The sequence below is a fragment of the Paramormyrops kingsleyae genome, chromosome 15, assembly GCF_048594095.1.
Source record: "Paramormyrops kingsleyae isolate MSU_618 chromosome 15, PKINGS_0.4, whole genome shotgun sequence".
NCBI lineage: Eukaryota > Metazoa > Chordata > Actinopteri > Osteoglossiformes > Mormyridae > Paramormyrops > Paramormyrops kingsleyae.
Window position 1 is genome coordinate 3,832,188 of NC_132811.1, and position 15,283 is coordinate 3,847,470.

Consider the following 15,283-nt stretch of genomic DNA (forward strand, 5'->3'; position numbering starts at 1 on the left):
TTTCTTCCTCTTAGGGAGTTTTTCCTTGCCACCGTTGCCTTTGGCTTACTCACTGGGGGGTCCTTACGAGGCAGAAATGTAAAGCGCATTGAGACAATGTAATGTTGTGATAATGCGCTATATAAATAAAATTGAATTGAATTGAATGGATGGATGGTTGGATGCATGGATGGATGGATGCATGGATGGACAGATAAATGGATAGACGGGTAGAGGGATGGATGCATGGATGGACGGATGGATGCATTGATAGACGGATAGAAAGGTGGATGGATGTATGGACAGATGGACACATGGATGGATGTATGGACGCATGGATGGATGGATGCATGGACAAATATTAAGCCATTAATTTTCCATAACTGCTCAACCACTACAGGGTGAAGGTGCCATGGAATAACAAAGCTTTAAACCCAGACAGACCTCTAAGATAAATACCTAACACACTTTAACATCTGTTGTGACATCACAATAACAAAAAAGAAGAACAAAAAAAAGAGAGTTCTGTGTAATAAAAATGCGGCAGCACTGAGCGAGACATTTTTCTTCCTGAATGAAATCTCATCTGTACAATATGACCGGCATAAATGTACGTCTGAGTTACTGCTGTGTCCTCCTGCCGTCACCTAGCCTGGCTTTGGGTCCCTCGCCAATTCAAAATCACACGTTAGTGCTGATTATACAAACACAGCATGCTGGGTATTTAATAAAGGCGTTACAGTGCAAGAAGCCCAGGTTCCCTCTCTCTTTCTCTCTCTCTCCCTCTCTCCCTCGCTCCTGCTTTCGATCCATCTGTCAAAGCTCAATGTTCACAGATTAATATTTACTCTTGTACCCCTTACCTCACAATTCGACTTGGCTCGGAGCGACTCTAAATAAATTTATATTGGTTCTCTTACATTGCTGTTGCTATTTCCTTTTTCTGGCCGGGATTCGATAAACGCCACTGCGAGGTTATTACTTTTTGGCAGACATTTCACGAGCGAGGACTCGGCAGTTGGCAGCCATTTTAGATTTCTCTTTCTCTCTGGCCGCCCCCCCACCCCCCGAACCCCAGAGCAAGAACACAGAAAGTAAATCGAGCCCTGTCGAAGAGCCAGCCTTATCCCGTGCCAAGTTGAGGGATGAAAGCGCCAGGCAGAAGGGAAAGCGAGGCGGCAGTGCCAGCTAACCGTTGGCAGGCATGGGGGGGGGGGGTGAGAGGGAGGGGAGAAACGTAAGTGAAAGTTTACCCCGAAAATGACCTAAAGAGAAACACACCGCAATTGGCGTGGTTTAAGAACCAATGTGACTAGTGAGGAAAGAACGACCCAGAAGGTCTGAAAAGGCCCAGAGGCCTGCAAATGGCCTCGGCGCTCCACCCAAAGGATGCGCACCTGCCCCCCACTAACCCCAGATCCCCCCCCCCCCCCCCGGCACGCTGCTTCTCATGACCCAGACACTGTTTTCCTGAGTTTTCCCATTCACAGGCTGTACATGGAATCCTGCCGACTTGCAGCTGTCCTTCATTAACGCGGCGCACCCCTAACCCTTCTTTTCGGGGATTTAAGACTCACCGCAGAGCTGCAGGTAGTTTGAGTCCGAGATGGACTGTATCTCTGAGCTGGGCATTTAACCCTGACTGCTGCGGTGAAAATATGCCGTGAAGAAGCTACAAATGCATGATATTACACAAAGCAGTGCTGCTAGATTGTCCAGATGTCTGTAGCTGGCAGTCACTGCCGCGTTTCTCCCTGGCGTTCCGCCCTAAGTGCTCCATCGCTGGCATAACCTGTAGAGCAGGCATGGCTGCCCAGTGAGGATGAGCCACTCTTTAGGCCCTGCACTGCTTCGGTGAGACCAGTGCTGGCAAAGTGGGGCCATCTCTCTCTCTCTCTCTCACTTCACCGCTTCCTGTCAGCCGCGCTGGGAGATGCAGGGCTTTCTCCAGCTCAGAATCTGAAGGCAAACAGGAAGCCGAGGACTCGAGAAGTGAGTAAAAGTTCTCGCAGCCGGGAATTTCACATGAATCACTGGCTTTTTTCGCTTTTAAATGCAGCAGGCCAGACACAGAAACTTCAGATAAAGAAAAAAGGCGACCCAACAAAGTATCCCTAACATTTCATTGTTTATTTCCCCACTTTTGTCTCATTTTGCTTTCTGCTATCAGGTTTCCTAAAATTAAAGCTCCTTTGTGACATTCATAACAATGCAAACTCAGCATAATCCCCAGTGTTCCCTGTGAAGTAAACCTCACGCACGCTGTCTGTGTTTCACAAGGCGCCTCAACAGCGACACGGCCTCTCGGCCATTCCTGCCCCGTTTCTTGTTGCCTGCATCTGGACCCATTTCCACGGGCTCAGAGGCGTGCGCCGAGGGCCGGCCCGATCAATGTCACGCTCAACGCTGCTGGCCTTCACCCTCCGTCATTCAGGCCTCAGATGCAGTCCCCAGTCGCGTCTCACCCACATCACATGCCTGCGGCTGAGCTACGACACCCTTCTGTGCTCACCCCTGCACTGCCGCTCCTGAAACACCCCCTAACCCCCCCCCCACCTCCATTAGCATTTAGACAGGACATGAAAGCTGCAGGACACCAGCTGAGAAAGTGATAGGCCTGATGTTCAGATGGAAATCAGGCCTGGCTAACTGGCTAACCGACTCACTGGTTAACTGGTTAGTGCCTTCTTGGGTATTCAACAGGCAGGCTGCAGTTGTAACAAGCATTGTGATTAAATTTAGCACAATTAGCTCGTTCGTCAACCCCACAGGAAAAAAAAAAAGGGCCGGATTAAGCTTGCTGGATGCTGCCGCGGGCAGAAGAGGTTTCTGAAATGCAGCAAGAAAGCACTGGGGGGGGGTGCCCGGCTTTTAATTCATTCAGGAAATCTGCTGAATAAGGGAGATTCACCATGGAGCCACGGCAGTAACTTTAAATTAATGCACCGCTTCTATTTTTCCCTGGCATAAGAGTGTCCTACATAAAGGCTGAAGACAGACGCCGGGGAGGGGGTCGATCATCTCACGGCATCCATCTGTGGGAGTAATGCAGGAAAATACAGGAAAGGTCCGATAATTTGTCCACGTGACTTCTGCACTGTGAGGTATTAAGCAAAACCCGTAACGCTCACACTTGGAAGAGAGCTGCCACTCTTCAGAGGTACCACCGCTGGAATGGGACGATCCCCGGGAACTGGCAGCCATGTTTCACGGAGCGACATGTGGTCGGCTTCCAAAGGGAGAGAGTTAGGGAGTTCTAAAGGTCGGGATTAAAATTAGCATTGTCAGTGTAAGCCACACCGGTCGAGGTCGGGGGGGTTTATTCCAGCACAGAGGGCTATTAAACGACAATGGAGAGCGGCGGTGGGGTTTAACAGCCAGAGAGAAGGCCTCCCTCGTATTGTGTGCAAAGTATTATAAAAGTATTTTTCCTGCTTTTCCGAAAGCCGCAATATAAAAACCAGATGCGAACGCCATGTTCTTTAAAAGTTATTTCTGGACAGGTTTCACAGGCATATTAAATATATTTATTTATATAAAATGGTTGAAACCACCCACCAGCCCCTTCGGATTGCCCATAATGGTTTCTCCCCACGATGTTTTCCATCTGAGTGCGGCATGTCGATTGCGAGGACACACGCACGCCGCCCCCTACAGGTCACGCAGGGGCAATGCACACATTTTGGGGGCCTCACCCTCTTCATTTGCAGGGCTCTCCCACTGACTCAGCTACCTTGGGGCTTATTTTAAAGCGGCTCTGGAACTACGGGCTAACGAGCTTCAAGGATGGAGGAGATGATGACAATTAGCGAGATGCCAAGGCCAGGCTCTGTGGAGGAGATTCAAACCCAAATCAGGAGGAGATGCTGGGCTAGGTTTGGAGAGGAGGCAGGATTAGGTCAGGTTAGGGGGAGAAAGATGGACATCCAGATCCCCCCCCCCCCCACCCACATGTGCCTCACGGGTGAGGCTGTTTGTGTTGGGCGCCCCCACCTGATTGGCCTGGAGATGGATGACGCCGGTGCGCCCTGAGGTCACATCCCGTCAGGACCCTCAGCGGAGAGGAATCACCACCGGCCACCATCTGTCACACTCCCCCCTGCCCCCCCCCCACACACACCTGGCACAGCACTAAAGTAATACGTCCACCGCTAAGGCAGAGCCTGACTGCCTGTGGTCAGAGCCTCAGCGCCCACCTCCCACGCCCCCCCACCCCAGCCCCCTATCACGTTTCAGCTCAGCTCCAACAGACCTTATTGGAATGACAATAATGTTTTTCAAAGCACTTAATTGACATGAGGAAATACTATTCACAAACCGCTAAAGCGCGCTCATAACAGCCGTACGACCAAAGGGCCTCCTCTCCCGGGATGTAAATCTCTTGCCCCGATTCTCTTTTCTTCTCTCCTGCTCTCCCTCTCCCTGGCCAGACCCCCGACAGCCACATCTTTGTCGTCTCCAAAGAAAACAAGAGACGGCCGCTCGCTGTGTGGTCTCCGCCGCTGACGGACACCTAGGGACCGGCAAGATGGCCGCCGCCTTCGACAGCGCACGCCTTCCTCTCCTTCCATGCTAGCCGGAGGACGAGGCGAGGGGGCCTGCGTCCACTGGGGAAGCATAAACAGGGATGGCTTACATTTAAATTAGAGTTCCCCAGTTCCGGTCCTGCAAGGCTGCAAGGCAAAGGTCCTGCCCAAGCATACCTACTAAACCTGGTAACTGGCTAGTGAGCTGAATAAGAGCATGGAAGCCTGAAAACTGTGGTGCAGACTGGGTCTCCAGGACCAGAATCAGGGAAGAAGAAGAAGAAGAAGAAGAGCCAGAGATATTAAATGGGAGAAGCTACAGCAATGATCTGCTGATTCAGCACGAGTAAGCTCAGGAGGCTGACTGCAGCATAACAGCCAATCACATCAGGGCAGCAGGGTAGACTGCGGCTAATCAGATGGGAGATCCGAATTTCCCCCATAGGCACGCCTACAGCTGGCTTGTCTTGACAATTCTGTCTCTCTGTACTGTTTACTAAGAGTAATACGTCAAGTATAAATACTTTCATACAAAGAATATAAATTAAAACACTAAAATAGAATGAACAGCACACCAACGTAATCAGATAAAGTGATGACATGTGACACGGACCAGTCGGATGGCACCTGCATCGACGTGGATCACATGACACAGTGGCCAAAGGGCGTCAGCGTTAGGCGTGTGAGTGCAGGAGGCACCAGATTGGGGCAGAAAACCCAATACACCTTTGGTTCAGGAGCTCAATGCTGAATTTTACTGCATTTTTTGCTTCATTTTCCTGCATAAGATATCTTAAAAAGGATACTCCCCTGAAAAGTGAAACCCAGTTCCACAGGAAAACACTTGTTTAGTTTAGCAAACGACCGTTTTCACATTTTCATTCCAGGCCAGTGACTCAAATGCAGTTTCAGTGCCGCTACCAGCTCGTGTAATCTGTATCTTATCAGGGAGTCTGGGATTCAAGAGAAATTATACAGTATCTCTTAATACACAAACACACAGGAATGTATTTATTAAAACTAAACAAGCATAGATAGAAGGCTACTAAAATTTAAGCCTAAATTCAGAATAGTACTCGCTTTCTGTACAGCGCTAGTATAAATTGTGATAAAACAGAGATATTATAATGTAAAACAGGGAGTCAGTTCTCTGTTCACACATGTAATACACTTTCCTTTGGAAACGCAGGATGTTATCTTGTGAGGAAAAATAAACTTAAAATCGGTTCTCGCTGAAATACCAAGTAAAGGATCATTATATTATTATGGTTTTTGTTCGTGAATCGTAATCGCCATGTGTGGAAAGTCCTGGCAGTTAACAGAGCCACGTGGGACAGGAAGTGCGGGCTGGACTGGTGTGTTATTCATGGATGAGTCGGGAGGAAATGGAACAACTTTCTTGAATAAACAGAAGCAAAATTTCCATTTTGGAAGGGAAGGAAAAAGTATATATATTGTATAGGTGTGTGTGTGTGTGTTTACACTATATATGGGTGCGTCTTGCTTAACAAATGAGAAAGAATCGTTATGTGTAGAGACACAGGGACGGTCGAGTGGAATTAATCAACACAAACCAGAAGATACCCAGTGGAAGGTCCCTACAATGAACTTAAGTAATCTACCCCTGTGACAGGGTGTGGACTTTGCATTGGATACACGAGCAAGCTACACGACGGGATTCACTAACCACGTTTAGTCTGGGTGTGAAAAAAAGCGCACACATAAGTAACACCTGAGAATCGAGTCGTTTGTTCAGCCACAGGGTCACCTAAACATAACTAGTCGCATTAATGGTAAAAGGCAATAAAGCCAGGCATCGATCCTGCCTAGAGGAAGTAGGCGTCCGTTCTGTACCTCATCACAACAGAAGGACCAGGCCAGGAGCTGGGAGAACCCTTTACAGAGGAAGTGGCTTTTACACACTATTCAGAACCATAGAGGGTACATACTCATACTCACTCATACTCATACTCATACTCATACTCACACTCAAGCGAAACAAACACTTCAGGTAACAGCTTTTTTACAGTAAACACAAGTATACATCCTAAAAATGCATAGCACTAAATAAATCACCCTCAAACTAAATTAATAATTTTAGAAAGTGATCATTCTCCTTGAAATCCTCAGAATTTAATGCTCAGTACCATCTGAACAAGGAGCAAGTTCTCCTGTAGTTCAGGTGTCCTGTAAGTGTGACAGTTATAACACAGGGTGGTGTGTATTATGCATCATAAGAATGGAGGCTTTGCTCAGTATCAGTCTACACTGCGCTTTCCCTTTTGCCGAAGCATTTCAGGATGCCAGCCCGTAGAACCTCACAGGGTCAGAGGGTCCAGTTCCTCGACCCCGCGGCCCTGTGGGCGACGAATCACTGTCGACTCCGTAACAGCCCAACCGCATAAATATTATACGTCACCTGATCTCTGCAGCATTGTTAGCGCTGACAGATTTCTGAAAGCCGTCGGCCAGTTATTATCCGCGGCCTCTGCGTGCCTCGGAATTGTGCGAAATACCTGCCGTAGACGGCGAGCGACCCCCTGCGCAGAAAAATGGGGGCGAGTGTACGAAACAGAATGTGCTGAGCGGACACAAAGACAGGAGGGAGGAGAGAGCTGTTCTGTGAGCGATGGACACTGATGTATGACTATACGTGTCCTGAAACGGCCTTTTCCTCGCTGCACGCCTGCTCGCCCCCCTCCGCCCTCCGCTGTCAGTGGTTACCTCCCCCCTCTCCCTCACCCCCCCGCACTCTATATCATTCTCTCTCTTTCTACCGCAGGCGCTCTCTGACAGTTCAGCAATGTGGTAAACATTAAGAGCCATCTGGAGGCCTAGCAGCAAGGGAGCAGAGCACGGCCCCTTCTCAACCCCCCCCCCCCCCGTCACTTCCCAGTTTTCCCCCCAGACAAATTGACCCTGATTGTCAGTTTCCTGGGCACTGTTCAAGTACAGTATGTGGTGCAACAGACGGCAATTATATCAAGATCAATAAATGAATAAATGCATATAATGAATACCTAATCGTATCCATCATATTATTCCTGTAAAACCCTCCCAAGACAGGACTATGGTTGGTTTTCCTAAATATATATACATATTGTCTCCCAGTACAATAGCAAGTATGGTAGTGCATTGCTGCCTTTGCATACTCTAAGTGTGCAATATAAAAATATTCGGAGGTGGGTAATTCAGGTCCAGAGGGTGAAAGTCCAGACCAAGATTTTGTTTCAACCAAACAGTAGAGTGTAAAGAGTCACAGTCACAGAGCACTCAACTGGTTGGTTGAAACAAAATCTTGGTCTGGACTTTCACCCTCTGGACCTGAACTACCCACCTCTAAAAATATCCATCCATCCATCCCTCCAACTTCCAGTGAGGCATAGAGCCAATGCCAGGCTGCCTGGGGCACATGGCTGGGAAGAACCCTGGAGAGGATGCCAGTCCATCATGGGGCATAAAATCAGAAGATGTCATATGGAAACATACATAGATGTCTTATAACATCAGCAATCTAATGTTGCAGTTACACAGAGGACACGGTTTTTGGAGCAAAAGTTCTACATTACATTTTGTCCATACAAACCAAAGATCAGCATGATACCCCAGGCAGCAGTGATGCTGGCTGCTCTTGTCAACACAATATTGTGTGTTTGATAACACAAAGGCACAATGACGGGGCAGAGAACAGAGAAATATTCAAGGGAAACCTATTTCAGTCCTCCAGAGACTCCAGAAATCTCTGGGCGACGTCCAGCATTAGACAGTAATAGCTCTCTGACCTAGTGACCGAAAGGCGATGCCCTGGACTGGCTGAATCATAAGAAAACCAACGTCCAGAGCAGAGTCTCACGGTGCTGACGAATGATAAGGCCTTAGTCAAGCAGGACGCTGCTGTCTCTGAGCTTTCCAAACCAAGAAAGAGCAAGAGAGCCCCCAACCATTCTGCAACCTTCAAACACTGAACAAAAACGTGAATGCAACACTTTAAATTTTTCTCCCTTTTGCATTAGTTTGAAAAAAAATGCAGGATTTTTTGCAGGCATACAAAGAGATTGCCTTTTGAATTCTGCCACATAAGAAAGATTACATTATAAGCATGCATTCCTCTAACTGGCTTCACGATCACAGACCATGTGGCCTGCATATTCACCACGCGTCACCCGTCGAGCATCTTCAGGATGCTCTGGATCAGTGCACCAGTGTCAGTCAGCCTCACACAGAAGCTGAACCGTGGGGCGGCATTCCGCAGGCCACAGTCAACAGCTGGACCAGCTCGGAGATGATGATCAGCCTTGTTTCTCGGGGTATCTACGACCAAGAGAGCCGAATGAATCCATTTCACGTGTTGGATTTCCACTTGATAAAATCTTTCAGTTTAGGTTGATTGTTGTGTGCTGCTTTTATATTTATGGCCAGCATATTCACAGTAATCACCAGTCCCCAACTGGTACCCAGCAAACCCAAACTGGCCTTTTGGTACCACCCCTCCCATCGCATCGAAGGCAGGATCACGTACGAAGATCCATAACAGTACACTGGCGACTTTATCCCAAGATCGTTCGTAATTATCATCATTACGCAAACCGCTACACGAAGGAATTGCACCAGCTGGCGCCTTTTAGAAGCATCACGCAGCGAAGAAGGAAAAGATCTGAACGTTCGAGCCAGCCGCACTGCCTGGGGGGGGGGGGAAGGAGGGAGGCGCTGATCGATATACAGGAGGGAGGAACGCGGGGGGGCAGACAGGAGGGAGGAACGCGGGGGGGCAGACAGGAGATCCTAGCCGCACATTTGTGACTAGGAATCTGCCGCCGCGTAGCGGGCCCTGTGTGTGCCCCCCCCCGCACCGAGCTCGGGTGGAGGAGGTGTTATGGGGCTGGGCCTCCCTCTTCCCACGAGTCTTCTAGCGAACTGGAGCTCTGCAGCACAGGGATGTAACTGCGAGGCATGTCGACCAACCGGCACACCAGTGACTCCTACAGGTCATTCAGGGTCCTACAAGTCACATTCCCCAGCATCAAGAGATCCCCCCCAGCAACAAGGAGTACCACCCCTCCTGCGTAGCACCATGTGACTTTAGGGAAACAATCAGTTCAGGGAAGATAGTAACACAGCATCCCCCCTCCCCCTACAACCCCCCACCCCAAGCCTCAAGGAACATGTGGGCTATGCTTTTGTGTTTAAATATATACACACATGTTTGGCTTAACACAGACCCCAGTCAGGCACTAAAGCGGAAATTTATAAGTGCAGAAATCTCCAGAAAGGACTGGAAGCTGATTGCGAAGGAGGGAATTGGGGGGCGGAGAAGACCAGGGTGACAGCGGGTGTGTAACCCGAACCCCAAAACAGTTGGTGCAAGCTCTCTCTCTTCAAGTAACCTCACAAGCGTTTTTTCATTCCAAATCAGCAGGCATATAAAATATCCCATATTTTGGGTGGACTTAATGCAAGGGTACAAGTGTAGGCTTTCCCTGTGCTCAATCACTTTAACATGGGGAGGAGAGACGGGGAGGGCAGATGTGGGGGGGGGCATAGTGCACAGCCAGAGCCGGGTATCGAGTTCTCTGGCACTCTGAAACCCACGCTGAGACTCCGGAGCCTGCGCCCCCCCCCCCCACCCCGTCACCCCAGCCCACCTCACGCTTGATAAGCAGCCTCTTAAAACTCTAGACATCTTACTACATGTTTTTTCTTTCCTGGAAGAAACCAGCATCCCTCAGGATGTGCAGAAACGAGTCTAACTCCTAAAATATGTTTTCCTCTTTTAAATATTGCTCCCATATTCCGATAGCAACAATAGGTGTGTTTTTGTATTTCCACCCAGGACGTGAGCACGCTGCCAGTTCCTCTCTTCCTGTATAATTTACTATCCCTCATATCCAGCCTCGCACCCCAGACACCCAAACCCGACCCCCCTCATTGCAGAGGGTTTTAAAATCCTGTTACTAATATGACTGGACCTGGAACACTTTCAGGATCGTATGGGGCACTCAGGAATTGCGGTTTTTTTTTCCAGCAGAGGAAAGGACCCCATTCACTGTAACTGTGTGCACAGTAAAATGCAGCAAAGTAATGCAAGCCACAGCGTCACAAACTGCACACAAGGTCACGGGCTCGAATCCCAGTGTCAGCAAAGTGATTTTGCTGTTGGGTCCCTGAGCGAGGCCCCTAGCCCCCATTGTTCCAGGGATTGCCAGACTTTACCTTCGACAGCATGTTGCTCTGGGTCTAAGGCGTCAACCAGATAAATGAAAAAGACATGCAAGAAATGGAGCAGAAGTAGGAGCAGGAGGTAAAGAAAGTCAGGACCAATATATGAGAATGACAAGATGCTGTCCTGAAGCTCCCAGAATTGTTTGGCTGATTCCCTTACTAACAAAGCAATTAGGGCAGACAAAACACACAGCAAGCACACAGCAAGCACACAGCAGTCAGGGCATATAAAGTATGAATGATTTCTGCAGGATAAAAACATCGCTTTCTCTTTGAAGAGCATCTGACTCATCCTTCTCTGCGTCTTCTTCCTACGCTCCTGCAGATGGTGGACTACGAGGCAAAGCGAGGTATTAACTGTCTTTCGCGTTAGATAATGTGTCAAGGAATGGACATTTGCATTTTAAACACTGTGCCACCTCCCAAAAGCTTGGGGGCAGGATATTAATGACTCCCGGCAGAGAACAAAGGGCAGATAGACGGAGAAGTAACTCGGAGAGATGTGACCCTTCCATCCATCACCGAATAGCGGAGGAGCGAGTACTACAGTGAATACACCTTCAAAGTGGCCTGCGTTTCTCCAGCTGCATCTCCCAGTGCCCCCCCCCCGTCCCCTCCATCCCTGCCCCCCCAACTATCTCACCCCCCCCCCATCTGTTCCACATCATCCTCTCCCTCCGTAGCCTCCCTTGTCCACACAGCCCTGTTTAAGATCTCCAGATACCAGCTGTTAAACAGAGGACACCCTGCTCCCCCACCAGGGCCTCGGCACGGATGCACCGCGAGTCGGCGAGTCCTTGTTTACGCAGAGCAGCGGGCAGAACGGCGAGAAATTCCGCACGACATCACGCTCAGATTGTCGGCGTGATACAGAATCGCTGCCGTCTCCCCTGCTTTTCGCTAACGGCGGCGTCGCCACGGACTACCGCCGTCTGGAGAGTCCTTACTTTCACACTGAGGTGTTTCACTGAGAGCCCCTTCATGCCTTATTGTGGGACCGCCCCCCCCCCCCACCACCAAACACACAAAGAGCAAAAAGAAATCCCATTTAAAGAGGCCCGTCAGGCCAGATGCATCCATTCAGCCGTTCCCGCGAAGCACTTTGGCAATCAGCCTCCGTGATCTGGAGCTAATCCCGGCAAGCAGCGTCTGGGACGGCAGGCCAGCCCACTGCCAAGCCAGGGAGCGCAGAGGTGCCAGATCTGAGTCCCCCCACCCTGGAAAAGATGCGGCAATACCGCACCCCAAGCCAGACCCATGCGCCATGAAACGGGGGAGCATTTCTGAGAACAAACTCCATTGGGCCACAGCTGAAACAGGGCAGCGTGAAAAACCCAAACTGGCTCTATCAGATAAAACCATGCAGTGTAAACAGGAAAAATCGTAATGCTTCTACAAAATACTTCATAGATCACCGAAATCAATAAGCTTCTAACAATGTGAACGGCAGGTTACTGAGCAACAAGCACTTGCTAATAAATATCGAGTGAACTGCTTGTGTTATTGTTGATGTGACACAGAATACCAGAGAGCATTACGAGATAAATACTAGAAACAGTGCAACCTTAAGAATCAAACTCCAGAAGCTATTGTTACTAAAATGAAGACAACGATAGTGTGAACTATTACTTGCATTAAGAAATTATTCAAAATGTATCCAAGGTTAGCAAATGTATCCTGCGAAGGGAGCTGTCATCTATGGTCTCCGATTAGCGAGGCTTTGCGACACATACCAGGTGTAAATGGAAAAGCAACACATATCTTTTATGTCTCCCGTGATTTACAAAACACAACGTTTTAGTGCAGTCAAACCAGAGAAGCACTAAAATTAATGGATGATATTAGACTTGGCTATTTCAGGCTCATTCTTGGTGAGATTGGGAGACTGAGAGCAGCATATTCCCAGAAGCTCTTACCCTTCAGTCCAGAAACTAAAGGTAACCTTTAAATACTATAATTAATGAACTCATTGTAACTTATTAACTAGTCAAACTTAATTATGGCTTCCTTCTGTGGCTGTCAGACCACTTTAAAAACCAATAAAGCAAAAGAACAATGAACTAATATATATCCTAAAATTATATTGCTAATTAATTGTTACTTTAAAAAAATTCAAATCAGTACTGAAGGGAGCCATTAAAAATTACATTAAATTTCATGATCGTAACTCTTACTCTTTTAATATTTCCTTGGCATATGAACCATGAATCCCAGGCAGCACCAGAAGATGCCAACCAGGATGTTACAGTAGACCATGACAGAACAGGCACACGATCACACAATACGGTCAATTCGCCTAAATGGACGTCTTTGGACAGCGGGAGGAAACAAAGACACCCGGAGGAAACTCACACAGAACGAGCAAACTACAGACACGGATCGGGGGTGTGAGGCCAGTGTTACCCACTGCGCCACCAGCCAGTGCCTGCATTCGCTGACATACACTGCATTCACATTCAGGTACAACAGACATTTAAGAACATAAGAACATAAGAACATAAGAAATTTACAAACGAGAGGAGGCCATTCGGCCCATCAAGCTCGTTTGGGGAGAACTTAACTAATAGCTCAGAGTTGTTAAAATCTTATCTAGCTCTGATTTAAAGGAACCCAGGGTTTTAGCTTCCACTACACTAGCAGGAAGACTATTCCATACTCTGACTACACGCTGTGTAAAGAAGTGCTTCCTCAAATTTGTTTTAAAATGTTCTCCCGCTAATTTCCACTTATGGCCACGAGTTCTAGTATTTAGACTAATATTGAAATAGTCATTTGGCTGAACAGCATCCAGACCCGTTAGAATCTTATAGACCTGGATCATATCCCCCCTTAGTCTCCTTTGCTCAAGGCTAAACAGATTCAGTTCCGCTAACCTCTCCTCATAAGACATTCCTCTAAGACCAGGAATCATTCTCGTAGCTCTTCGTTGCACCTTTTCCAAGGCAGCAATGTCCTTCTTGAGGTATGGTGACCAAACCTGCACACAGTATTCTAGGTGGGGTCTTACCAAGGAATTATATAAGTGTAACATCACCTCCCTTGACTTAAACTCCACACATCTAGAGATATAACCCAACATTCTGTTCGCCTTTTTTATTGCTTCCCCACACTGGCGAGAGGGGGACATGGAAGCATCAACATACATACCGAGATCTTTCTCATAATCAGCTACCTTTATTTCAGTGGAACCCATAAAATATCTGTACTTTATATTTCTGCTCCCTGCATGGATTACCTTGCATTTATCTGTGTTAAATTTCATCTGCCATGTATCAGCCCAGTCGCTAATTAAATCCAGATCCCGTTGAAGCCTCTCTGCTGCTAGATTAGTATCTGCTACCCCGCCCACCTTGGTGTCGTCTGCAAATTTAACCAGTTTACTGTATGTATTTGTGTCAATATCATTAATGTAAATAAATGGCGGTGATCTTTAAATTTAGTTTATATTGCCCGCAACCCTGACTAGGATAAGCAGCAAGTAGATGGTAATTTAAAAAAGTAAAAGACCCACACTAAATAATACATTAGCCTTTGGCTTGTTTCATTTGTAATCCTGGATTTTAAAAGCATAATAGGCTGTTTATTAAAATTAACAAGCAGGTATCGCCCTCACAATCACAGCAGTAATCAGCTTGTGATCACCTCGTTAGCCAGTCCACTGGCCCCCCCACACCCCGCTGTCTGCCTGAGTACCGGAGTAAGCCTCGGAATAATTAGACGCCAAATAACACATTAACGACCCAGTGTCTTTGGAACGGGAGGGGGCACGGCACGTCCCAGGGGCAGCATTTCTCACGCCACGGCGCTACCAGAACATTAGGGTCTCCGTCTCGTCCCACCGCTGTGGAGGAGAGCAAACTTTCCCATGGCAGACAAAGGTGAGGGAGCTGATGCCGGCCGCATTACGGAAACGCGGAATAAAAACACCGCGCACGACATGCAGGAGCGAACGGACCCGTCACCCTGCGCCGCCATTATTGCCCCGCCGGCGGACAGCTGCCTCTTTCACACAGATGTAGCCTGTGCTGTCGAGAGCGTTTTAATTAGGGCTTAATGAATCAAAAGCAGGAATGGATGGCGTGGGGTGGGGGCGGAATGGGCCAGCATCGGGCCAAGCGGGGCCTGGACGTCCACGCAATTGCCTATTCAGTCTTTGTATCCCTCCAGCAGAATCATTCTCATCTGTTCCATCCCTCCCTCCTCACTCCTTTCATCCCGGGCCTCTCGCGGCGAGCGGGCTGCGTGCCAGGCGTGCCATCAGTTGGCGGCATCATTGTCCCGCCGCTGCCACCGTTGGCACGGCTCCACGCGGCACAAGGGCAGCTGGCACGGCGCTGGGCGCCCTGTGGGAAGGAGCCAGAGGGCACAACGCTACGCAAGGGGCCGGGGGGGTAACTGCCCCAGGGATCTACGCGGAATCCTGCACGGGCAGCACTCCCACGTCTGGCCTCCCGTTCAGAGAGAGCGGTTATGCATGCAGCAGGTCTCCATGCGTTTTGTTTCCCGAGTGCAGGAGCCGAATGACAATACGAGCGAACCATCCGGTGTGGGAAGGGAAG

At 48.7% G+C, this 15,283-nt stretch overlaps 1 protein-coding gene across 4 annotated transcripts in view; it reads right to left on the reverse strand.

Annotated features, from left to right (window-relative positions):
- The window catches only part of LOC111860246 (nuclear factor I/C), an 80,845-nt gene that overhangs the window by 26,530 nt on the left and 39,032 nt on the right, over window positions 1–15,283 (reverse strand). The window lies entirely within an intron of this gene.